Source organism: Tachypleus tridentatus, chromosome 13, assembly GCF_004210375.1.
Source record: "Tachypleus tridentatus isolate NWPU-2018 chromosome 13, ASM421037v1, whole genome shotgun sequence".
Taxonomy (NCBI): Eukaryota; Metazoa; Arthropoda; class Merostomata; order Xiphosura; family Limulidae; genus Tachypleus; species Tachypleus tridentatus.
The window spans coordinates 100,046,862-100,074,549 of record NC_134837.1 but is presented as its reverse complement, the minus strand read 5'-3'; the positions used below and the strand labels follow the sequence as shown (position 1 = coordinate 100,074,549).

Below are 27,688 nucleotides of genomic sequence, written 5' to 3'. Positions count from 1 at the left end.
AAGAGTGTGGTTAGTTGTGTCAGGACGCGAACTTTGAACTTTCCGGCGGTAATTCGGCACCTTAGTCCCAAGGTCATGTCCAGCCCAAAATAGAGTAAATTGTTATATAACTTTTGTATAACGTGGCGTTATATATTACCTATTTGATATGAATCAACATTGACAATACTTGAAAAAGTGAATGATGTAATTCGATTTACTGTTGTGTGTGCTTGTGTGTTTAGAAAAATAAGGCAACAATAATTGTTAAGGGAAAATTTGCATTTCATATAATAGATTTCATTAATTTTATTTAAGTTATTTCTTGTTTAAAATTGACGGTTTATATGGCTTTTGCGGAAAATTTTGAGTTTATAACATTCGAGTTAATAGTCATGTACCATTGCTAAAAGTATAAAATTACTTTATTTCTCAACAGTAAGAACGCTTGTTTAAGGTCTTTATACTGATCATCCGTGGATAAATGTTAAAATGTGCCATGTGTCAAAAATAACTGGAAAAGTTTCATATGTGTTTTGGACAAGATTGGCTCTGTACTATAACTCGGGATTTCGCAGCTGGAAAGCCGGGTTCGAAACTTTGCAAAACTACAAAATATTCCCTGCACTTTGAACTGTAGATGTATTATAAAAATGACTCGCATTAGTAGTAAATATTAATAAATTTATTAGAGACGACTGCAGGTTGCCTTAGCAGCTTTTCTATAAGTACAAATTATATACCAAAATCTCACACCAGAAGTCAATATTGCAAGATCTTTCGCTTATGATAACTCGCTATCATAATATTTTTTTTAAATAATTGCATTTCCATGACATCCAACAACATCGGTTTTTAATCATGAAATTATTACCCAGATATATATTGTTAGAGAATAACTATGATCATTCATTATACTAATTTGTATGTTGAAGTTCAAAGATACAAAGATTTTTATGAAATGAAACATGAACCAAAGATTTACGTCAGTTAATGCAACATTTTTAGATAATTTTAATCAGAGTAAGAAAATCCTTCTTAGATTAATTATTTCATGAACCTCAGTTTTTGAAAGATATATAGGACGCATTTGGACAAACGCCCTGTATGGTATTTTTAGCTGTCTTTTACTCACCACAGCGAACTTATATTTATACAGGATTTGAAAAATAGGTAGAATTTGTGTTACATTATCCAGTCGAGGAAAAGTATAATAGAAGAAATGCTACGTATTGTTCAAATCTCATATAAATGTAAATTCACTGTGGTGAGTAATAGGTGACTAAAAACATATATATGAAGCCTAGTATTGTTTCTTCATGTCTCCCTTGTCCAACGTTCTCGTAAAGAGTGGAATTCTCCGAAGCGGATATAATTCAGCTACAAGAGGTGAATCGCATGATATATTTTCACTTCGTATTTATTTTTTTAGTATTCTATACGTTTTTTACTCAACGTGAAATCTGTTATCCATTTTATTTATTTGCATTTAGAATATTATTGAAAAATGGTGTACTTCATTTTTAATGGGTTTGAAAATGTTATGCACCTGAGGATAAAAAAAGAAAACAGAAGATGAATGTGAACAATTTGTTGAAGTGTATCTACAGTTGTACAGATGGCGCTGCGAAAATGAAGCGGTATGATGTTTACGTCAAAGTATATCCAAAACTCAACTTCACATATTTCAAATACTTAGAAATATTCTGTATTGCTTCTCTTTTAAGAAATTATGAAAGTTGGACTAGTAAATATGTATGAAAGAGACTGATTTGTTGGTTTTAATTTTAAACAAAACTCATTGATATTTTGTACAAAACGTATATGCCGAGCTGTTTTTATAACTTTTTTTAAAACACTTCTTTATGAAATAGCAGTAACATCAAAAACAAATTTTTCGAGGTTTGATATACCTTTCGAAACATTTAGAGGTTGAGTAGCCAATGTTATCATCTCATTTTTAATCTATATTTCATTCTTTAACTGGCAACTTATGGAGATAAACATATCATGCAATGGTTCAAAGTACAACTAGCGATGGTACCATGAATTTTTAAATAATTAATGAACTAATACAAATTCCCATTAAGCAGAAACATTCGATACAAATAGCGGTTGACGTCTTGCATATGGTATTGTCATCATATTCAAAAACATGCGAGGTTATGTTTATACGAAAGAGGGTGATTTTTTTTTACGTATTTATATGTATTTCCTTGTACCTTTGCAATAATATGCACATGAGCGTAACGCTTGTTCGTCGAACACTTTCCTTCTTATTCTATGTCAAAGATTACGTAAGGATAAAACAGTGTAGTTTTATACATGACCAAATTATCATGATTACTCTAAATGATGAAACATCATTTCTGAGTTTACTTTAACCCTGAATGACATTCCAATTAATGAGAAAGGTTTACCACTTAGTTTATTTGTTTATTGAGTTTTGCACAAAGCAACTCGAGGACTGTCTGCACTAGCCGCCTCAAGTTTAAAAGTGATAAACTAGAGGGTACTCTTTTACCAACGAAAAGTAGGCTTGACCTTAACAATATGATGCCACCACGGCTAAAAGGGCGAACATATTTGGTGACAGTATTCGAACTCGCGACCTACAAATTGCAAGTCAAGTGACATAACCACCAATCCATGTCATGCCAAGTCTCATCCATTAAGCCAGGTGCAATTTTTTCACAGTTTGAATCATATCCTGAGGCTCTTGTAACGTCAGATTTCGGAGAGAAAAAACGCTAATATATGTGATATAACATACTTGTTTATATACCTATTACATTTGAATGATTACTTGTTTAATAACTGTATCAAAATTCCATAAAACCTTCTTAAATTTAATTTTTAAATAAACTATTCCCTAATGGTATATAACACATAAGCGGATAATGCACAATACTTTACTGGGTCAGAGATGAAGGCGATATTACATCACATTGTAATTGGTAAAGTTTATTTTAAATAAATGTATATTATCCTCATTCGAGTATCAAATAAGAAGCGAGTATAACAGCATTACAGCTATACCTTATGTGAAGTAGCGAGAAATACGGTTATACATTGTATTTTGAATTATTTGCTGACAAAGTGTGGCACGCTATTGAGTACTTAAATGTGTCGTGAGGCCCAAAAAAACTGCAGGATACACTGTGTTATCAACAAGAGTGATAATTTAGCGATTTTTTACTTTCTGTAACTCAGATCGTGGTAGTCCAAACTATCATATATTTGGATGTGCTCTATCGGACCCTTACTTCACATACCAAATTTCAAGACAATCTATGTATAAATACAAGATATATAAAATCTCCAATCTTTATTTACTTTTTCCTGTTCCGCCTCCCCTACTCATCGAAAGTACGGAAATTATTTGGTGACAAAATATGCTGAACTCTTATGGATTTTGTTCAAATATGGTACACTGTAGACCTTTACGACCTACAATTACATATCAAATTTGGTCCAAACGTAAGTCACATGTGCAGAGTTATTCAACAAAAACCGCTAAAATTTGAAAAAAATGCTTGCACATGCCTATGTAAAACGTAGCATTTGGTCTAAATTTTTTACTGTAACTTCAAGAGTAATATTGAACTTTTTTTTTAAATTTTATGCCATTAGAATTAAAGACGACTAATTTAGAGTGGCAAAACTACATATGTCACATCAGACTATCTGTTTTCTCCTCTGAGGGGAAGTGAACCCCTGATTTTAGCGTATAAATCTGAAGACTTGCCGCTCTCCCACTTGGCCACTTTTTTGAAAAACAGATTGTTAATGTTGTTTTAGATAGGAAAACTACCATCGTATATTTTAAATAATCTGGTTGGTTCTGTAAAGTAAAAATCTGTTCCGAATTACAGAGTTGCGATCCTAAAACTAATATTGGTTACTATCGAGTGTCAGTTTCTCACTTGCTGTGGTTTGTTGGTATATATTGACAAACATTCATGATATTTAATGAAAAACACCTTAGCCGTGAAAAACAAAGGTGCAGCGAAAAAAAGGATTGAGTGTGCGACGTAAGGGTGTGTGTGTTTTTCTTATAGTAAAGCCACATCAGGCTATCTGCTGAGTCCACCGTGGGAAATCGAACCCCTGACTTTAGCGTTGTAAATCCGTAGACTTACCGCTGTAGCGATGTAAAGGAATGAAATCAAAACTGGTGGCCAAACTGGTAACTACAATTATATCATTGATAAAAATTTTACGGGTGTTTTGATTACATAGATGTAATCAAAAAGCACACGAAACTGGAATTGTTCATAACATAAGTGGTAGAGATATAACACCATCACTCCAAATATCTCGTGGTTATTATTTATGAAATAAAAGACAGTGAATACAGATCTTGTCTATGGCTTTACTGTAAACACAGATATAAATATCAAATTGAGAATGGTTTATTTTTTATTTTTTCGGTGCTACTCTAGGACTATCAATGCTAGCCGCCACAAATTTAGAATTGATTGACCAGAGAAAATGCAGCTAGGCAACACCATCTACAGCAAAATATTTGGCCACTTTAATCGAAAAGTTGGATTGATATTAACTTTCTAACACCCATTTGGCCGAAAGGGTGAACATGTTCGGGGAATAAATTTGAAACCACAATCCACTGATTTTGAATCTAGGTCCTTCACCAACAAGCCATCTCAGGCATCGATAATAATAAAATATGCATTAGCATGAAAAGGTAAAGGTATATCTACTCAAAAATTGTTACTGAGAAGAAGATAACCAAACCAAAAACAGTGAAATATGTAAATCTGAACGTTCGAGCTCTTTTACACATGAATCCAAGTTAGAATTTTTCGATAACAATCATAAACAGTTTGTTAGATGGAATTAATATTAGAGCTGAAACGGTTTGGACAAAATTGGTGGTATCCAGACTCCTGAAATTTACAGGACTTCAATTCATTATGTTAATCCTTCAAAAACTAGTCTTACCTTGCAGGGAGTCATCTTGTAGCAAGACAGTGATTCCAAGCATACACCACATAATATAAAATTATATCTTAATAGTAAAAACTAAATCGAAAAAACGCTCATAAACATCAAAGTTTTGACATGAACATTCATAAGATTCCAGAGGCTTAAGTAAAAACTGAGAAGGAGAAAAGGCGATCAAACATCTTGGTTGAATTATGTTGGTTGAGTAAATGAGGACCTGTATAACAACATAAAATTAATAATGCTTTGTATAAAGTAAAGAAGTATCATGTAAAAGTCTGGTGTATGGTACAACGTATTCACTTTACTTTTGTGCTTTTTTCTTATAATATTTAGTGCTCTCAATAAATTCACCATCTAATAGCCATTACTCATTTGTAACTTCTAAATGTGTACCAACTGTATGCTTGCGGAAACGTGTCCATTACTGTACGCTCATATTTTATTCGAATACATTCAAATAAGGAATTTATTTGTTCTTAGAAAATAAACACAATAATATCATTTTCCACAATTCTAACTACTTCAGCATTAGTGACGTTACCGAAAACAAAAACGTTCTGAAATTTTGTGAACCATTTTCTATTCAGCTATGAATGCTTCTTGCAGTGATAGAAAGATAAACTATAGTAGACGAATTAGTTAGACGTGAAATCACACGACTGACTACTCATTTTAAGTCGCTTTTCCTTTCAAGTACAGATTTATAAAATTCATGTGAAATAAGTATAAAAACTTCAACGGCTTTGTATAACTTTGTGCTTCATTCTGAAGAAACGAACAAGATTTCATGTTGCAAGAAGTGATTTGTTTGTCTTGTTTTTTTCATGAAAAAATTTCTAAAATTTAGAAACTATAATAAATACCCAATTAAATTTGTTTGTTTTTTAATTTCGCGCAAAGCTACACAAAGGTTATCTGCGCTAGCCGTCCCTAATTTAGCAATGTAAGACTAGAGGGAAGGCAGATAGTCATCACCACCCACCGCCAGCTCTTTGGCTACTCTTTTATCAACGAACAGGGTGATTGACCATCCATAATAACGCCCCCATGGCTGATAGAGCGAACATTTTTGGTGTGACGGGGGATTCGAACCGCGACCCTCAGATTACGAGTCGAGCGCCCCTAACCACTCGGCCATGCCGGGCCTCCGTATTAAATTATTTGTAAAGTAAATTGAAAGAGAAATGTATAGACCGTTTTGAAAACTCCGAAAACAAAACAATTAGCTCTTGTGAAATGTCACAGTTGTTAGTTTCATCTACTGAATTGCGTCATTTAAACATAAACATTTCTTTATTTGTTTCTAGAGAATTACAGAAAGTTTGATTTTTTTTTGTAACGCAGCCAAAATATTTTACTATAAACAGATAACCTTGTGTAGCAACCAATGCAACATCACATACAGCATTTCAAAAGATACCATACAGTCTTTGATGTGTCACTGATCCACTTTCTTCACACAGCTTCTCGAAGAATTGGTGAAATTGCGAGAACAGCTGAATGAACAGAAGCCAAGAACACAATCAGTTGTGAGGTTGATGTCACAGTTCTGGTAGAACGTTGTTTGTTTCATTTGAAGAGAGGTTCGTTCTTCAGTTAGAACTTAAAATTGTAAGTACAGTTTTCATACAATCCAATCTGATAACATAGTGTATTACATAGAAGCATTTCGAAATGATTTCATTTAATCGTTAGTTTTTAGAGTTTATATATTCAAAAGGGAAAGTCGATTCGCTTACGAAGAAAAATAATTAACTTCTATTTTTAAAGAATTAAAAAAATACTCAAGATTATATTTTTAAAATATATGTATTTATTTTTCAATAGCTATGTTAAAGAAAATATTAGAAAAGAATGAAGCCTTGTATATAAACTTTTATATCACATGTAGTTATTTAGGTTCTTTATCTTTCTACCAGAAATCTCGTATTCTCACACTTCATATAGCTTGGGAAAACAAGCATAGACTCAAGTGGTTTAATTTTCATGATATATTATAGTTATCATTTGGGGCGTATTTTAATCTCATTTATATTAAACTCAAAAAGGAAAAATTTACCAAAAAGTAGCGACTGAAGCTAAGAAATTGGCTAATAAACAAACTTTATGAAAATGTATTATAGTTTTACATTTTATTAAAAATATGTGTAGATAGCACGTGTTACTTACGTTGCCAGGCCCTGCATAGCCGGGTTGTTGAGGCACTCGACTCGTAATCTGAAGGTCGCGGGTTCGAATTCCCGTCACACCAAACATGCTCGCCCTTTCAGCCATGGGGGCGTTATAATGTTACAGTCAATTCCTACTCGAGGGCACAAAGCTACTCGAGGGCTATCTGTGCTAGCCGTCCCTAATTTAGCAGTGTAAGACTAGAGGGAAGGCAGCTAGTCATCACCACCCACCGCCAACTCTTGGGCTACTCTTTTACCAACGAATAGTGGGATTGACCGTCACATTATAACGCCCCCACGGCTGGGAGGGCGAGCATGTTTGGCGCAATGCGGGCGCGAACCCGCGACCCTCCGATTACGAGTCGCACGCCTTACGCGCTAGGCCATGCCAGGCCCCTGTTGTATAGGAAGTTTATAATGTTAACAAAGAATAGATAGTAACAGAAATAATAAAAAATCACAAAGAAGATTCTAGAACTCGAGAAGAATGAGATGTAATAAAAATACGAATATTATTTGTTGTTGTTTTAAAGAATGCCCAATTGCACAATGGACTATCTATGATGGATCGAACCCGAATATTAGAATTGTAGCCCATCAAATTTAACACTGTGCTACCTAGGGAGAATTATTTTATTAAATAATATTTGCGTCAAAACATTTGGGATCAGAGGGCGTTATGTACAAAATAAAGACTTGATATTTCAATAATTGTCAGTTTTGTTAATTTTATTTTATTTCATCAGGTCTCTGATGTGAAGTGATAAATAAATATAATGTGAAGTGTGATGCAGCCTAACAAAAATAATACAAACTGTACACTGCGCTAAACAAAAAACTGTATAGGATAATCACATTTTGTAGTATTATGACTATGACAGAGTAATTCACTGTTATAAAATCGGGTCAGTCACCTTCCATTTTGTTTAATTCAGTGGTTCTTAACCTTGTTGGAGGTACTAAACCCCAGAAGTTTCATACTTGCATTCACTGAACCCTTCGTAATTGGAAAAATAAAATATGATTTTTTTCAAGTTCAAAACATAAGTAGATATTTTATTAGTGCACAAAATGAACCATGCATCAGTTGCACACAATATCACTGTGTTCAAAGAACAAAACCAACAAAACATGAATTTCACACAAAAACAAAAAACATAACTCAATGAATATTTATTGCAAATCAATGCGACTTTTGCTGTTGCTTTTCAGAGACAAGTTCAGAAATGCGCGGCTTCACCTTGGCAAGTGCCACTCTCATATCATTTTCGCAACAAAGTCTGTTCCTTTTCTTCGTTTTTATGACTACCATCCTCGGAAAGGATTGCTCGCAAAGATACATTGTAACAAACGGTATGAGTATCTCAAGAGCTTTCTTAGCAATAAGAGGGTACACTACGATTTGGTGACACCGAAACGTTGAGAGCGTTGTTGTTCTGAAAAGTTGCTGTTGAGCCTGGCTCTGCTGAAATTCAATGATTTCGTCGAGGTATTCATCATTGACATCTGCTGTCGCAACACTAAATGTGAACGGCTGTCTCACCCATGCTGGATATGACTCTCTGGTGGGGAAGTATCCGTCGATAGACTTTGCGAGCACATCTAAGTGCATGGCAATTGCTTGCTCCAGTTCCCCGGGTACAGAAATGTCTCCGATTTCAGACACATCTTCGATCTTACTTACACAGTCATCTAGCATGGAAAAGTTTGCGAAGTTATCATTCTCTGTTCGTCGTTTCCATAACGGTAGCTTTTCTTGAAAAACCTTCAGATTTTTTTCCGCTTCGATGATGTTGACTCCACTGCCCTGCATCTGTTGATTGAGATGACTGAGAGCATTGAAGATATCGGCCATGTACGCCAAAATGAGAATGAACTCAGATTTTTCGAAGAAATCTGCATGACAGTGTTGGTGCTCTCGCAAAAACAGGGCTAATTTCACGCGCATGGCAAAAACACGATTCAGCATCTTTCCCCGGGATAACCACCGAACGTTAGAATGGTACAGGAGTACCTCGAATTCAGAGCCCATTTCATTACACACTCTTTGAAGATGCGGTGCTTCAAGGCACTATTTCACACAAAATTCACACATTCCACTACAATTTTCAATTCTTTTGCCAGTTTTGAAGGCAAAGTTTTTGTTGCCAACGCATGCCTGTGCAGAACACAGTGCGTTACAATGATGTTTGGTGCATCGGCTTTCACCAGCGCACCAAAACCAGAGTTTCATCCCAGCATGACCAGAGCTCCGTCCGAACAAACTGCAGAAACCATATCCCACGAAAAATCGTTGTCTCTGAAGAAGTCATCCACAAGTTTATTTACGTCGGCTGCCTTAGTTGTTGTTGTAAGAGGCTTACAAAATAAAAAATCTCTTCTCTCGTCGTTCTTCACATAGCGCACGAACATAACAAACTGGCTTAGATTGGAAACGTCAGTGGTCTCGTCGAGTTGAAGGCTGAATTTTGTTGGGCTTGAAATCAGATCTGCAATTACTTGAGCCAAGATGTCATCTATTCTGCTGCTGATGGTGTCATTTGAAAGAGGAATTTGGGATAACTTATTTTCAGCAGCTTTTCCCAGCATGATATTCGCCATCTTCAACGCAGCTGATTTTACGAGTGCTCCACCAATGGTGTGTGGTTTGCCCTGCTTTGCGATCAAGTACGCAACTTTGTACGATGCTGTGAGGATCGGTTTGTCGATGGGTACAAAGCCGAGAACGGGCAAAGTAGCCTTTTTATCGAACCTGGCTCTCTTTACCTTGAATTCAGCAAACGTTGTGTTTTTGTATTTCCCACAGGGCTTTCTTAGCAATAAGAGAGTACGCTACGATTTGGTGACACCAAAACGTTGAAAGCGTTGTTGTTTTGAGGTGTATAGACTAGAATTGCTCAACTTGGCATTGCAAATCATGCATTGAGGACGCTGACTCCCATCGTGTTCCGTTATACACGTGAATCCATATTGTACGTATTCGTCCAACCACTTTCTGTTTTTGCTCGATATAGTTAGTATGAAGGGATTGAAAGATTAGGAAAAAAATCACAAATGACGCACGACTACTACAGTCACAAGTCGACTGCTAAGCGCACGCAATTCCCTGCAGCACAGATATTAAGACCAAGTGATGTGACGTGATCAGCCGCAGTCAATGATGGCCAAGCGGAGCATGACGTCACGAATCATACGAGTGGGGTGAACGGAAGGGACACACACACAGTGTGTGTGTCTTAACCACCGCCAAACTCCTGAGACTGACTCACCGAACCCCTGGGGTTCGATTGAACCCAGGTTAAGAACCACTGGTTTAGTTCATAATAAATTTGTAAAACAGACACATATGTGTATGTGTGTGTGATAATTTGTTATATAATTTCAAATGAAAATGATTATTCTTTTAAGATATGCTGTGTGTAGTGTTATTTGTTATTCATGAGCCATTGTCAGCCTTTAAAGAAGAATTTTGTCTTTCACTTACTTGGAGGGATATTGGATGAATGGAAGCCAATCAGTTACAAAACACTTATGATGTGTCTACAAGTATCAGAAGTCGTCGTTAGTAAAATGTAAAACTGTTTACAAATCAATGGCACAGTAGCTTGAATACATGGACAAAGCCGTTATAGTCTGTAACACAACCAGGAGACCTCGATTTATTGTATTTGACTCCCCACAGTCGTAGGAGTACTTGTTCCATAACTGCGCCATATCTTCGCAGCCGAAATTTAAGACCAGAAACAGACTCTACAAAATCAAATTGTACGCACGTTACCCAAAGAGTTGACTTCTGCTCCCAAAAAGATACATAAAATGCTGGTTTGCAATGGTACTAAGAGAAAAATCCACCCAGAAAACCAACAACTTTGAAGGAATATACTTTCATCACATAAGAAATGCTTTATTTGCCCTACACTCAGATCATATGTTGCATGTAACGTTAATGAAAGTGTACTACGGTCAGGAAGCTTTGGTGAACGAACCAAACTCTACATCCTGTGTAATGGTACCATTTATGCCAGACACTATGGGGTTCAAATTGTGTGTTCTTTTGTGCTTCCATATGTTGGTGAACTTTATCTTGAATTCACTTTAGTGTGTTATAACGCTCAATAACACTGTTCTAAACTATTGAACACACTTCTTGAAGAACAGAAGACTGAATGAGTACAGTAGACTTCAATTTCATCGAACATGTGTAGGATGCCTCTCGCAGATGCTTTGTGTCTCATCAAGTGACTCCACGAACTGACAATGCCATAAAAATAACTCTTCCAAATGGGCGGTCCAGGAGACCACAGGACTTTAATTAGTTCTGATTTTAAGTAAACAAAATTGGTACGGACCAGTAACACTGGTCATAGCTGTACTGCATACATAAATAAGATGTCGCGAACTGTTTGATATAAAGATATCTCTATCAAATGTTAATTTACAAACGTAAGCTGAATTAGAAATTACTTACATTTCAAATCACACAATGATTATCGGTATTTTCTGCCTTTTCATAGATAAAATAATATAAATCCTAATTATTTTTTATTTGTTTTGTCTGATAATTATCGGCGAGATCTGGTCACGCGATAGCCATGATACTGAGAAATTAGAGGAAAGACTTCCTAGCTTTGAGCTGTTAGAGAGAAACAGATCCGAAACGTAGAAAGTGGTTGAAGGAAACGTAACAACAGAACTATCAAAAAATCCTCAGCCGTAGGTTAAAGTTCATAAGCATATCTATAGGCATAGCGATGACGGATGACATTTCAGTGTAAAATTTCAGCAAAATGGACACGTCAAATGCAAGTTCTTGTTACTATTTCAGTATTTTTGTTAGCATTCTGGTTATCTGAAAATTGCATCCCAACTTTATATTTTGGATAGAGAATATAATGTTTTAATATAAACGGTGTGAGAATTGGTTCAACCTAATATGGGTAACCGGTTATTATATGATCTGTATTGTTTGCCATCCATAACTGGTGTTTCGTTTTATTTTGTTGATGTTGTTATTTTACGTGGGAGTCCACGATCTACATCGGTATTTTCAAACTTGGGTCTGGACATTACGCAATAACGAATACAAGTATTACCAATTTAACTTCGGCCCCCTATGCTAAAACCGTGAATTTTTCCCAAATAGTTTCTTCTTTTCTTAGGATATTCTTATGCACCCAGCCTTACGATTCGAAATGAGCAACATCAATAGCTCTTTTTTTATTTCCAGACTGAAACTTTTAAAGAATTATCGACGTACATCGTTGTAGTTTGGATATTGTGTTTTAGCATACTGCATACACTGTTTCGTTTCTCCGTGTGGAATATCGCATTCAGTCTTCATGTGTAGAAATACTTGTATATGTACAAGTATTTGTGTATATATACATAAATATCATAACTATTTCTAGAATGCGACTGATCTATGGCTTATTATTTTCAACGTCTTCAGTATTTTTCTTCTTCTTTTGTGTTTGTCAAGATATTCATGGTTTACTTAACAACTATTACCTAAACGCCAAGGTCGCTTTGAAACTGCTCCTGTGACTGCACTGCCTTCGAATTGATCAACAGGCCTTCTCCCAATATATTGTTGACAGAAATGTATTTTTTTTATGTTGAAAGGGGTAAGTGTTTGTAATTAACGGCTTAGAAGTCAGGGTTGTAAAGAGAAACTGACTGATGTCACGTTTTTGGAAAAATCTGTAGGTCATATGATATTTTTAAGGACATTTAATTTACCGCACATAGAAAAGCTACAAATTTCAAAGCATCATTTATATATTTAGCTGTATATTTTTCACACATTATCTGTGACCATTGGTGTTTACATTAATTAATTTTAGTGCAATTTTCAAACGTGTGCTTCTAATTGCGATTAGGCCTTGTATGACCATAGTAGTCAGGGTATTCGACTTGTAATCTGAGGGTCGCGGGTTCGAATCCCAGCCATACTAAACATGCTCGCTCTTGCAGCCGTGGGGGCGTTATAAGTTTCGGTCAATCCCACTAATTGTTGGTAAAAGAGTAACCCGAGAGTTAGCGGTGGGTGGAGATGTCTAGCTGTTTTTACTTTAGCCTTACGCTGCTGAATTAGGGACGGCTAGTGCAGATAATCCTTATGTAGCTTTACGCGAAATTCAGAAAACAAACCAATTGCAAATTAATTTGATTTTCATTTTGCTGCTTACATTAGATGTATGATGAAAATAAATATTTTGGTTATTTACCAAACGATTCTACTCATAAATTTCGTTTTAAGAATTAAAATAGGTAGAGTTTTGAATTTCGATGCTGTCGATCCGGATTCGAATCTGTACTATACAACAAAATATTCCTCACACTTTAAACTGTGGATGCGTTATAAAAATGACAATCAAACCTTTAGCGCCAAAATAAAAATATAATCTTACTCAGCGAGTTTTAATACGTATTTTGATTTATACGTTACTGTGTAGAAAAGGAAATCAATTAATCCTAAACTCATTGCAGCAACAACTAGTATTCTTGTTTCTGTTGAATACTGTACAGTCTATGCTGTACACAACGCAGGGATTGAATCCTCAGTTTTAGCGTTACAAGCTCTCAAGTTTAACATAAAGTCACAGTAGGAGAGTAGCAGCAACTGATATTTAAGTTTTAACGTAAGTGTTGTTTGATTTTGATTTGGTTTTGAATTTCACGCAAAGCTACTCAAGGGCTATCTGCGCTATCCGTTCCTAATTTAGCAGTGTAAGACTAGAGGAAAGGCAGCTAGTCATTATCACTCACCGCCAACTCTTGGGCTACTCTTTTACCACGAGTAGTGGGATTGACCGTTACATTATAACGCCCCCACGTCTGAAAGGGCATGTTTGGTGTAATGGGGATTCGAAGCCGCAACCCTCAGATTACAAGTCGAGTGTTTTAACCACCGGGCCATGTCGGGCATATAAGTGCTTTTAGAAATGCTGGTACGTTGATTTTAGACACAACAAAGATAAGCCATTTTAGGTTTGTACTGAAAAAACGAAAATAAACGTTTTTATTCCAGGAACTATTAGTAGAAAATAGAGTAACTTAAAAATATTGTGAAGAATTTAATTTCTAAAAGATGGTGTTTGTTAAGTTCGCGCAAAGTTACACGAGGGCAGTTAGTCAACTCACTCTAACCCAATATTAGGATTTGACCATCACGTTTACTATACATCTATACCTTTACTACTTTTCAGTTAATATCTATTGACTTATAATAAAATCTTGTGTTTCATATTGTCAGGACTTACTTTTTGGATGGTAATAAAGTAAGTATGTGTATAAGTTACATTGTTGTTGCGCTTAGAATTCTTCTACAGTAGGTATCTGTGAATTGTTAGTGATAAATTCAAAAATCAACGAACATAACTCACTCTAATGTGTATATTCGAAATTAATTAAACGTACAGTATGTACAAAAACCTCTATACACTAAACAGATCATATGCATATCATAAACATTATACAATTCACTTCTTCTTGTCAAAAGTCCACCTGGGCCAATTCAATTGACAAACCGAACTACTTTTCTCTGTTTCTATCGTACTTGTATTGCGTGTATAATTCACTTATAATTTTGGTGTGAATTACTATAATCGTTTACTACTTTTCTGGTAATCGTTTGATCTTCTTTCTTGAAAAATATCCTCTTCTCCTCTCATGAAAGTGTACTCAGACTTATTCAGTTGCTTTAGAAACACATTATGTCGTAATAAATTGTTATTCTTTTTCACTTTTTCTTCTGCTAGTCTTACTCTAACATATTAAACGTTAAGCTTATTTTGATTGATAGGCCTATCACTTCTACCGAAATGTCTCGATATCAATGAGTTAAAAACATAACTTCAATATTCGTCTGCTTTTAACGCTCCTATAATAAAAAATAGTCATAAAATAAACTAATTAATCATATGTACACTAAACAATATTTTATTTCATGACACATATCTAACTACATAATTTAAACAAGTCTGCATTGAAAACTCTAGTTAGTGTAAGCATAAAGCTGCACAATGGCCTATCTGTGATCTGCCACCACGAGTTTCGAAAACTGAGTTTTAGTTTTATAAGCCTGCAGATTTACCATTTAGATACTTGGGGGTCCTTAGTTTTGGCTCGTATAAGTCAAGATTCATTAATTTTGAAATTAACTTGTATATTTATAAAAGTGAGAAAGGTTAATGTCTTACAGTTAAAAAAATTGGGATAGCTATGCACAATTAGTTCTGTTTATAACTATGCTCAAAATTTCTAAAACAAAATACAGGTTGTTATTAGAAATTTTAAAACAAAAACGACCAAGTTATTCTCAAGTTATCTCTGATATAAATGTTTTCATAACGACAGAGCAAGTTCTGAAAAATGTTTTAAAATATTCACTGTATTGACTGCATATTACATTTTACTCTATGCATTTTACATACTTTCGCGTCATTACGCTAAAAATCGAATTTCGATAACTGTGAATAACAAAGCAAAGATATCCCATTGTGACTTTTTGCGCTTCACTACATAGTTTTGCAACAGTGTTATGACTGATATTATCTTACTCTAACAGGAGACAAAGTTTCGAAAGTGAAGCGTAATAATTTGAGTGATACAATTACATAAGTTTTCATTTTCCTATTTTCTGGTCGCTGGTTCATCAGTTTGTTAGATTAGATTGGTTAATGCCAAAAACTGAACTGACACGCAGTATTTCTTTTATTTATCACTTTAATTTTTCTTTCTTTCTTCCTCTTGCAGCATATTTCCTGTCTTTTCCCAGCTTCTTCAAAGTTTTCCATATCTACATATGTTTTCGAAACTGTTTATGGTTAAGAAACTTTCATTTGAGTAATTTCTCCTTATTGTGTAAAACTGAAGAAAAAGCATAAACGATACTTCTTTATTTTGTATTCTACATTATTTACTAATGTTTTTGGAACATTTTCACTAAATGAAATATAATTATACTGTCTCGGTCGTTTTTGATACACAACTTTAAATAAATAATTTTAAAAATCATCTTTCTTTGCCAGAAAAGAGAAGTTGTCTTATCACATTCTGATGTGATAGATTTCTTTATTTTTCTTTGACTGAACTGTTAATACACATTGTTTTACTTTTCCCCTCAACTCGAGTCGTCAGTTTTCAACACTCCTAGGCCTGGCATGGCCAAGCGCGTAAGGCGTGCGACTCGTAATCCGAGGGTCGCGGGTTCGCGCCCGCGTCGCGCTAAACATGCTCGCCCTCCCAGCCTCAATCCCACTATTCGTTGGTAAAAGAGTAGCCCAAGAGTTGGCGGTGGGTGGTGATGACTAGCTGCCTTCCCTCTAGTCTTACACTACTAAATTAGGGACGGCTAGCACAGATAGCCCTCGAGTAGCTTTGTGCGAAATTTCAAAAAACCAAAAACAAATCAACACTCCTAGTGGTGCGAGGAACGCAAAATGGGGAACCTACAGAACCTCCGGCTCTGACGTCTCATCCCCCACTTGAATCAGTTACGATTCATGTAACGTTTCACGTGACTAGCGAAGAAACACTGAGAATATGATAGCTGAAATACTGAATATCACTTGAGAAAATGGAACGATGATCATGAGAACTGTTTAGTTTAAAATATACACTTGTAAAAGTTTACATTGAGCAGCCACGTTTCAGATTTTTAGATTTATTTATCTGTTAAATTTATGATTAAAGTGTTCCGCTTGATTAACATTACAAGCAACACACACACATATATTGTTTCTTACGCTGGAAGTACTATAATGAACATTGTAATAAGTTTTCAAATGCATTTTTTATCAGTCTGATTACCATTGATGTCTAAGTATGTTGGTTCACGCTACGGACAATTGTATTTAGACATACTTATCTCAATGCAACTTACTGACACGCAAGAAATGAATGATGTGGTATAAATACATTTCATCTGAAATAACGTCAAGAATGCTCTAGTTTAATCAATTTAAACAATACTTTATCAGACGTATTAAAATCGAAAAAAATATTAAACAGTTTCTTCGTTTCCACTTTTTAATACATAGCGAATGGTTTTTGTACACAGCTACCAAAAAACGAAAACAAAATCCAACGCTTATGTTTATTACTGACCTAGATTTTAAAATTCTGCAAAAACTAGTGACGAATGACTTGTTTTCTTATATTCTCATGGCTGTTTTTTCAGGCTCCAATGATTGGATAGCACTACCCTGAAAATTGGATTTAATTTTTATCAGTGGGATGTTGGGCGACATCAAATAGCGTCACTAATACACAGTTGTGTTAGACAGTTAGAGCTTTCCCACACGTCTGGGAACGTTACAAACGTAACTATATTTCCATCAGGTCACTGAAGAGCATGACTGAATTAGAAATGTTTATCTTTTGTCCACATCTTCAGACGGTGTTTGTAGTACAAGTGGTTTGTATTCTATAAAACATGTCGAAATGTTTTTCAAGAACCTATTGTTTCACGGTATTACTTTCTCATTTTGGTTAAATATGCGAGTTAATAGACGAGAATGTTTCTCTATTTATGTTATATAACTTTTTGTAATTTTTTTGTGATTTTAATATATTTTGGGTGCCCTTTTTGTGTACTCCCTATTAAAGTCGTTCTTATCTCTCACTATTCAGTAAAAGTATTAAAAACCTGATAATAGAAGTAATCTTCTAAAGTCTAATTTTTTACACCAGCACGTTTATAAGTTATGTCATGTTACGGTAAAACATTCAACAACTTTGACCAATGTTCACAATTCTAGAGTGAATGCAGTGAAATCAAGCAGGTGAGGCCTAGTGATTAACATTTCCGGACTGTGAATCAGAAAATCAAGGCGTTGCGTTGCTGAAAAAAAAAATTGCATTTTGAGTACGTGAGTGTTCAATAAGACAAGCAATCAAATTCGCCTATTCTGTCATACAAACATATCTCAAGAATTTCCTTTAATATATCAATCTAAAATTAGATATAGTTATCAATTTTTAGGCCATTTTCCATCTTTCGATACTGTTAATCTTCATTGGCCCCTCAATTGTCGATGTCAACGTAAGCTTTATTAAGAACTCAAATTCTTAAGAGCACTCTATCTCTGCTAAGAAGGGAAGTCTATACCCATGTCCAGGTGACCCGGTGAGTGTGCTCTAATCTCATTCATTTTTGCATGTTTTTCTTACGGGTGATCTGAAACGTTTTTCACGTCAGTGCCCTAGGTCACTTAATAAAACAGGGGTGTGAGAGTGACTGAAGAAGAGATGGATAGAAATCAGCATCGAAAGCACAAAAGTGAGCGTAATTTGCGAGATGAAAATCGTCTATTAAAAATAGTTTTATAGGAAGTATTTAAATGACCAACTATATCGAATATTGTGAAGGATTTGTGTGTGTGTGTGTGTGTGTGTGTGTTTGAGAAGTTAAACATCAATAAGCCTTACTGTTTGGGTGCATTCTTACATACCATAAGGCTTTTTCTTTTATTGCTTTATAGGAATTCAAGAGCTGAAAAAGAAATTTGAACTAACATCATGAACTACCTCCCAATATCATAATGACGTTGGGCGTTCCAAAATCGATCTACGAGTCTTCTCTAATAAGTTGAATAACTTCTTAGCTTGACGTTAGAAGTCCTTGGTGTAAATCAACCAACGAGACTAGAGGAATTAACGATACTGAGACAAGCTAATAAAACCAAATTTAACATTTCAAAGAATCAGTTCTGAATTTAATTTCAGTAAATTTTCTATCCAATCTTGGCATATTTAAAAATAAATTTATTTTTGTTGCTTAGTTAACAATTCAATACTTCGAGTATAATGTTTAAAAAGCGCAATTTAATGTACTAGCTAGATAACCCTTAAGTTGAAAACGTTAAGTAATAGTGTTAGGCTGCAGTGAGCTACCACCACTACGTGAAAGTAATGGAAAAATACATTGGTTATATTTTGTTAACTGTTATTTAAACACTGCATTAAGATAACTGAGGAAAATTGTATACCTCAATAAACACCAGATGGTAAAAAGTGTAAGCTTTTCGGTCATGGCTGATATTAGATTTATATTTCACTAGGCACTTTTAATGATAGTGATACAACCGGTACTGTAATATTAAGTGTTGATTTGAAAGTTTGATCCAGCCATCTATTGAGCGAAGTAAAACTTAAACAGTAGGACGTACATTGAAGAACATCTTAATTAATTCAGCTTTACACTATTATTCTGGCAGCCAAGGTATTTTTTTTTATTTAGGTAATCTTACATTGGAGACCCCACAATAGTTCTTTATTGATTTTTCATCTTCAGACCATATAGAATCAGAAAATAGAATGTGTCAAACTGGCACCCTTGGAAATTTTCAAACTATCTGGTCACGAAAAACCGACCTCCTCTAGGCGTCGCGCCAAATTTTAAAATATTGTGTCGCATAAGGCGCTGATTAGTAGAAATAAGCTACTTGACAATACTAGTCACAATCTTTTTTTCAGATTTGAAATCTAGAAGTATGAAAAAAATATACAGTATATAACAGTAATTATTTTAAATGCTTCAGCGTTCCCATCTTCTCCAGAATCAATATCATACACCTTACTTTCTTCTAACCTAATTCGAGTTTGACCTCTCAGGTCACTTGTCCTCCTCATTGCTCTTCTTTCAGCATCACTTCTTTTCTTCCAGTTAATATGATTTGATTTATTTGAGCATGAATCTATAGGTAAGCAACACCTACAAACTCCACAGACAAAGCAGTCTTAGTCTTCTTTCTTTCTATGTTTATGTTCTTGGCGTTAAAATCAGGGGTTCCATTCTCCTTGACAAACTCAGCAGATAGCTCAATGTGGCTTCGCTATAAGAAAAACACGCATGTTCCTGGAAAGGCATTTTACAGATTTCACTTACTAGTATATTTTTCAATCAAAAGAAGAAGCTTTCTTTAGGTTGTGTTATTGGATTACGATTATATAGTCTGGCGCCTCCAATTCATTTTTTCGGCTCTAAAGTCCACCCCTTAAATTTGGGTCGATTTTTCGCGATAAGGGATCTTAAATAACGACTGGTTTCCATAGTAACCATTCCATCCATTTCAAAGCGTAATTGTATAAATAAAAAGGTCATATCTCAGCAACTGTAAATGATATAAAGTTGAATAAACTGTCCGTGTTTAGGTTTGGGGCACAAAAAGTCTGGTGGCATCATTTTATTGATTGGAGACGTGTTTTATACTCTCACAGCAAATCTGAAAAAGTAATTGTGATTTTTTTCTGTAATGAAAGTGCGGTACTACTGTTGGTCGAGAAGACACGAGGAACGCCCAAAAGCAAGCTGGTGTGATCGTTATCCACGTTAAACTAACATTACGATAATTTCATATGTGTTTGTTCTTCTAGTCAACTTCTACTAAAAGAGGTGTTTCACAGACCCTATGACAACTGATGTCACATCAAAAGAGAAGAAATGAATCGATATTGGAGCAGCTAATGAATTACATGAAAAATACAGTGGGACAGCTACTGGTAACGCATGCATTGTCTGAATGCGATACTATGGCTTAGTTCTGGGGTATTGGCAAAACCAGATGCGTCAAATTGTTGCAAGTTGCAAGCAGGCCACACCTTAAACAGTCTGGGAAGCATCACAGATACACTAACTGGCGTCGTTCACGAATTTACACAATTCGTGACACCTTGCTATGAATACGATGATGTCACATCAATGATAACTGTGTGTTAAAAACTTTGGAAGAATAAAATCGGAGAGGCAACTGTTATTTCGTCACCGAAGTTGATGCCCTTGGATCTCAGTGATGAAATATTCTTCAAGAACGTAATGAGAGCACATTTGCAAGTAAGTACAGTACATAGAAAACACGTATTAAAAGCCAATCATCCACCCATTGGCCCTACACTTTTCGGATGGTTACAATTAATAAGACACTGCATCCTGTAATGTATTGTCTACCTGGCATACTACCTCCTTCAAATTCTATACTCAAGTTGAAAAAAAGTACTTATGCATGTTGCGCTTCGTCAAGATATTCATGCTATTCAGCTATACTGCCAAGTATAATATCCTGCGACTGTGCAGGTGGATCAGACTGTACAATGGCCCAGCATGGCCAGGTGGTTAAGGCGCTGGACTCGTAATCTGAGGGTTGTGGGTTCGAATCCTAGTCACACCAAACATGCTCGCTCTTTAACCGTGGGGGCGTTATAATGTGACAATCAATCCTACTATTCGTTGATAAAAGAGTAGCCCAAGAGTTGGCGGTTGGGGGTGATGACTTGCTGCCTTCCCTCTAGTCTTACATTGCTAAATTAGCGAAGGCTCGCGCAGATAACCCTCGTGTAGCTTTGCGCAAAATAAAAAAAAAAAAAAAATACAGACTGTGCAAAGGAGTGTACTAAAATGAATCTACAAGATACTCCAGAAAAAAGAAAGTAAATGAATTTTATAAATTTGTATATGCACACGGTGTCTTTTTTTCTTTATTTTGTGGAGGTGTGTGGATGTGTTTTCTTATAGCAACACCGCATCGGTCTATTTGCTGAGTACACCGAAGGGAATCGAACCCCTCACTTTAACGTTAGAAGTCCGTAGACTTACCGCTGCACAAGCAGGGAACTTTGTGGAGATATATACGTCACTTGGAGTACATTAATATTGTAGTTTTAGAAATTTTGGGTTGTAAGTTTCATTCAGTTATCACATGTGTTATGTAAATGTAAAATGTTATAATACAGCATGAAATGTGTTGTAAGAAACATATGTAATAAATGATATTCATTTTTTATTTTTTTTCACTTATGCTTTTGTTTTAATGCGAAAAAAAATTCTTGCTGAGCAAAACACCGATAGCCCATTGTGTAGTTTTGTGCTAAATGCTAAATAAGCAAACAAGAAAATAAAATACGACTATAATCAATAAAATGATGTCATCAATAGATTTTTTGTGCCATATATCTAGAAATAAACAATTTATTCAACATTATATAATTTGTAGTTGCTGAGATATGGCCTTTAATATTTGTGCAATTACACTTGAAATGAGGGGAAGAGTTACTATAAGCAATCAGCCATTATTTATAAATGGCCAAGAGTGCCAGCATGGCATACTCAGTTTTCTGATCGTTCATATCTTGAAGATACAAAATCAACAAAGAACTATTGTGTGGCCTCTATTGCAAGGTTGCTTCAAACTTCTACTGGTTTATATTATAACTTCATTTGAACTAAAAATAGGAAGTTGACAGAACAGGTTTAATTTTTTGTGCAGCTACGTTACAATTATTGATCATCCTTTGTTATACTGTTTAAGGGTTTCGAGAAGAAGAAAAACTTAGTCTTGGATAGAGTTGAATAATATTACATTCATCAAATAGAAGGTTTATTTTATGAAAATTTTGTTAATTGTGTTTATTGAATCGTCACAGTATTTCCTAATACAGACTTTTTTAATATTATTTTTCCCACGAGTTTCATCTGAACAACCCTACAGGATATGAGTAGTGTCACTTATTAAGTATATATATATGTTAGTTTTAATTAAATATTATTGTTCATAATGAATGCAAAATATGTGTGTTAGACACATATAAAAACTATATCCAGAAAGATTTAATTTATTGCATATTTATATATACATCCTCAAAGAGAGTACTGTTTTATTATAAACTGTAGAGAAGCCCGATTCCTTCTGGAATGTACGTATTTCTCTGGATATTCTCTTTTATTTATTTGTATGTGTGTGTATATGTAAATATTCATCGATTATTTGATCATTATTTAAACATAGTATTCATTATGAAATTTAGTTGGGTGCACAGCAACTGCCTGTTGTAGAAATACAAGAAAAGAAGGCGACGTTTCGACAATATTCCGTCTTCATTATTTATCTATTCTTCAAATACAGGTAATTCAAAAGAAAGCATGATATGGACAATCTTGAATATCGGTAATCACGTCAGTAGACACATTGAATCTACAGGGTGTCTCAAAAATGTATACACACTTCGAATGATTATAAATACAATGTTTGTTAAGATATATCTAGGTTTTATAATCCAAGTTTAAGAAGACAAGTGTAGAATCTTTTGAGTTATCGCAGGTGTTCGAACTGATGACCGTTCTGATCCAGGCACTGCTGATAATGCGAACAGATGGAATGCAAACTTCACTAATCATTTCATTTGGTATCTGGGTGCATTCTCTTTCAATTGCTGCTATCAGCTAATTGATTGTTGCAGGTTTTGTGCTACAAACCTTATCTTCGACGTATCCTCACAAAAAAAAAAAAGTCCAGAGGTGTGAGGTTTGGTGAATGTGAGGGAAATTCAGCGCTACCTTTTCGCCAAGTTCATCTATTCAGCAATTTTTCGTCAATATAGGGCCTCACATTACGATGGTAGTGGGGAGGTGCTCCATCTTCCCGGAAATAAAATTCCTCATCTCCTAATTGTTCTCGAACGCGTGACACGACAGATTCTTGCGGCAAGTTCAGATAAACGAGACCAGTTACTGTGTTTTCGAAAAAGAATGGACCAATTACGCCCAACGCTGATAATCGATACCACACTGTAAATGCTGCTAAGTTTACGTTGTGTTCAACCGTAACACGCAGGTTCTGAGGTGCTTAGTAGGCGCAATTGTGGCGATTAACTGAGCCATTTAACTTAAATGTGGCCTCATCGCTCCAGACAACCTTGTTTGGAAACAGTGTATCCTCTGCCGATTTTACTAGGTACCACTCACAAAATTCAGCACTCCGGTCAGGATCATCTTCATTGAGGGCGTGGACTAATGCCAGAATAAAACCTTTCCAATGAACGCGTTTCGACATGCGATGGACGCTCGATTTTGGGATTCCTGTCTCACGGGATGTTTGCCGAACAGATTTTTTTAGAGATCGGTGGAGACTTTCCAACAGCTCTGCTTCTCGTGTGGGACTGGTGGACGACCGCAATCTTTCAGAACGCCCTTTACGGACGTCTTATTTAAAACTTATCTCTGATGCGAGTAATGGTGAGTCGCGTTGGTGGATCTGTTTGAAACTCCCTTCTAAACCGTATTTACACTTCAGCTACGTTCTCACACTTCCAGTAACACTTTAAGATAATTTCCTTTTCTCAAAGCTTAGTCTTGCTTCTGCCATTGCTTCAGATCAGTTGCACCTGTAAAAGAAGAAAGTATGAGTGGGTTATAATCATTCAAAGTGTGTATACATTTTGAGGCACCCTGTATATATATATTATTTTAACATTGTTCTTTCGTTGGCGGGTTCTTTTGACTTATCTTGAGAAAATAATTCACATTTCAATCAACGTAACGATAAAAAAAAATTATTTCTTCCTTAACTTTTCAACAAAAGCTTTTACACTTTGTAACTTGTACGTTGTAGGCCTAAGTAACTTTGCAGATGATGCTCAAACAGAAATACATACATTAAGGTAAATAATAAACTTGTCCAACTTCACAATTGATTGATCAAACAACTAGGAATAAAACACTGACTAAACTCTCTCTAGAATACTATACAGATAATTTTAAATCTTTTCCCGTTACGTTGAGCGTAACACCGATTATGTGTGCACATACATCAAAAGGATTCAACAAATTTCTAAGCAAAGAACGCTCTAAAGTCTAAACTAACCATTTTAACTATGATATTTCGTCTTCGCAAGGTAATATTTCATTTTAGCGGCCACAGAAGTTGTACAAACAGGACACTCCAAGAAGTTTCACCCTCACCCCTTGTCCTCCCTGTGTTTGTGAATAAAATTATTATATTGTTTATGCTATATTTATTAGAATAAGAACAAAAATAGACATTCAAATCTTTCATAAGTACACCAAATCTTCATCAAATGTATTTGAAGAAAGTGTCCAATTTCAACTGTTTCACTTTTTAACGGACTTTTTCATGTGGTTCAAAGAGAACGCCAATTCTACGGACTTTTCATTAGGTTCATTTTCCCCCTTCATTTTTGCATGCAATTTGACAGCGTTAATATAACTTAACACTTGCGATGAAGTAGGAATTTCTATTTCCTCGCTATCTTTTCCATTTTGTTCATCTTCTGAATCTTTCACACTGTTACCATCTTCCAATTCTATTATAGATTTTAAATCAATTTCATCCACCAGTTTCTGTTAATACAGTCTTGTCAACGTTCACAAAACTTTCTACGCTCACAGAATCATCTGCATCAGTCTTCTCAATCAGAGTTTGGATTTCACTAAAATTGTCAGAACAAACAACATTAAAAAAAAAGGAGAGTATTTAGTAATCTTGTTTAAAGTGAGGATATTAAGTAAATTTTCCCTAAATTTTAAAATTAGGGAAGATAGGATTTTATTTTGTTTTCTCGTGAGAATGATTTAAAGAGTATAATTTTGCACTTAAAAGACAAATATATTTTTACAAATCATGAATCTAATTTAATTGCAAAAATAATGACAGCAGAAAAAAGAACATATTATATTTAACCAATACTCACTGCAACAAAATGTCCGAGAATTTATTAATATTTAACCAAATTATTAATTAAACTAAAATTTACTAATATTTGAAGAAAATAATAATTCAATGAGAAATTAATATTTAATCAAAAACATTTTTCCACCTCACTCAGGTTCTAATCCTACTTGCCCTCCAGTGGCTCAGTGGTCTGTCTCCGGACTAACAACGCTAAAAACCGGGTTTCGATACCCGTGATGGGCAGAGCACAGATAGCCCCTTGTGCAGCTTCGTGCTTAATTCAAAACAAAACAAAAAAACTAATCCTACTTGTTGATAGATGAGGTGAGTGAAAGATAGTTTTCCATCCGCGTTACTCAGGTTCTGCCATATAGAGGACCTTTTATAAGCGAAATTTTAAGATAATGCTGCAAAATTTTGATATTTCTGGTTTGTACCGGTTTCCGCTATGCAGCTCCCGGCTTAGACAGGTTTCACTGTATATGGATGGCGTAGGAACATCCGAGGTGTATCTTCAGTGGAGTAATGTATTGTTCTAACGTTTTCTATCATTTATATCTTTCGGTTAATTACTTTAGATTATGTGCTGAAAACAACTGAAAGCCCAGTTTGCATAACAATAACATATTAGTTAAATTGTTCCATAACGTTTCAACAGGACGCATTCACTTTGACAAAAATAGTAGGTCAAGTTATACTAACAACTTTTTATCACAACTAAAGGTGGCCCGGCATGGTCAGCTGGGTTAAGGCGTTCAATTCATCATTTGAGAGTCGCTGGTTCGAATCCCGGTCGCACCAAACATGTTAGTCCCTTCAGCCGTGGGGCGTTACAATGTAACGGTCAATCCCACTATTTGTTGGTAAAAGAGTAGTCCAAGAGTTGGCGGTTGGTGGTAATGACTAACTGCCTTCCCTCTAGTCTTACACTGCTAACTTAGGGACGGCTAACGCAGATAGCCCTCGAGTAGCTTTGCGCGAAATTAAAAAACAAACACAACTAAAGATAGGCCTAACGTCAAATACACGTTTACATATGAACTGTGAGACTTACGCCGAACCTGACTAGCTTTGTTAGACATCAAAATACTTAAGTTATCAAGTAACTAAACAAGAGTTCTCACAAAATATGTGACTTTGTCACTGAACAAACAGAAACTAACTGCCTACTTATATTTATAACTTTCTAGATTTTAACCTTATTCACCTTCCAGCTAACTTTTAAATTAAAACATTATAAATATAACTTAGAAGAGTATAAATATTTTGTTATCCTAAATAAATTTAGTACTAGTCTTTCTTCATTTTGCATCACACATTTTAACAGAGGGAGAAACGTTCTTGAATATTAAAGTATTAACAAGCAAAAGTATGACAAAATTATACACAAAGTCAACTAATACATACCAGTAACAGTCATCAAATTGTTATCTTTTACATCGAACACCTAACCTATCTTATTGTTTAATTTGGAAATTGTGGCGCATTTACCCTTAACACAAACTTACAAACCAGATATAAAAATCTCGAAAAGCAGTCGTGATGTAGGGATTTTTCATACTGCAAAGTTATTTGACTTTGATACTAATATACTAATTACCTGAGACATTCTGCCAAATTTTGGTACAAGTTATGCCATGCAAGAAAAATTTAAATGTCAATTTGTTTTGTTGTTTTTTTTTTTGTTTTCTTTTTTGCTTTAAAATCCACTCATAATGATTTATCCCCATTTATCGAATTTAAAAGATATGCTAGACTATTCTAAGTTTTACTGGATTCAAAACCTCTTGGTTGCTGTCCTTGTTATCGTCCACATTGTGATACACACATATCTAGGCAAAACACTTCACGAAACCAAAAATTTCAAAACGGGAACGTATAAGAGACCAAATCATCAAACTACCTTTGCGACAAAGAGCAAGGACTATGCATGTTACAAAAAAAAAACTTTAAAAAATTACTGTTTAAAATCCAAATAAACATACAATGTATTGATGATACAGAACAAGTTCTTTGTACTCGCGTTAAAAATGTTTAGAAATACGATTAAAACGTAACAATTTTACTGCTCCTGAACACTTCTATAATGATAGCACAACC

At 35.0% G+C, this 27,688-nt stretch overlaps 1 protein-coding gene across 2 annotated transcripts in view; it reads left to right on the top strand.

Moving 5' to 3' along the window:
• Positions 1-27,688, top strand: part of LOC143240501 (monocarboxylate transporter 5-like) — a 50,714-nt gene that overhangs the window by 6,000 nt on the left and 17,026 nt on the right. Inside the window, exons 1-2 of one of the 2 annotated variants that reach the window (XM_076483020.1) lie at positions 6,343-6,561; positions 22,926-23,023. The gene's annotated coding sequence lies outside the window, so the exon portion shown is untranslated. Of the gene's footprint in view, positions 1-6,342; positions 6,562-22,925; positions 23,024-27,688 lie in introns of those variants that run through there. The other variant, XM_076483019.1, reaches the window with a different exon arrangement.